Source organism: Sinocyclocheilus rhinocerous, unplaced genomic scaffold (genome assembly GCF_001515625.1).
Source record: "Sinocyclocheilus rhinocerous isolate Xijiao unplaced genomic scaffold, SAMN03320098_v1.1 scaffold289, whole genome shotgun sequence".
Classification (NCBI taxonomy): domain Eukaryota; kingdom Metazoa; phylum Chordata; class Actinopteri; order Cypriniformes; family Cyprinidae; genus Sinocyclocheilus; species Sinocyclocheilus rhinocerous.
Genome location: NW_015636845.1, coordinates 1,468,574 through 1,469,237, shown reverse-complemented (window position 1 = coordinate 1,469,237; position 664 = coordinate 1,468,574).

Below are 664 nucleotides of genomic sequence, written 5' to 3'. Positions count from 1 at the left end.
AGTTGACAAAGAAATTGTTAGAAGATATTAAGCAGACAGTCTACTAATACTCTACTAACTGCTAGTTGACATGTAGTTGCAAAGTTACTTACGGTTAATAGAATGTCTAAAGTGGAATATCAAAATAAAGTGTTACCGGAGCTTCTAACAGTGGTTGCAGTGACACAATGGCTTTACCAATTAGCAATTGGCCCTTTTATTTAGAAGGCGGGACTTATTCTGACATATTTCGTGTTGCAGTTTCTTCCATGTTTCCAATATCTTCTTTTGTGTCCCACAGAAGAAACAAAGTCATTGGAGCGACATGAGGGTGAGTAAAAGTGAACTATCCCTACAATATTTCCAAGCTGCAAGATGCAAAACAGGGTATTTTTCATATTCACTAACTGCCAAATTTTATCCCACAGGAAAAAAAAAACAATAAATAAATTTAAGAGGAAGGCAGGAGCCAGGGCCGGGTGAGACATGCCAGAACCCCACTGCACTGAACTCCCAGGCCCAGACTGCTCTCTTATCGTCTTAACCGGGAGTCCCGTCAGCAGCTATAACACGACTTAGGGAGCGGATCCCTGGAATGAACTGTCCCTAGGCGTGGCACTGGTGGTTGTGGAAATAGAGTATGGATCTTTTGATCGTGGCTGATCCTCTCAGGCCGTGGCAAGGC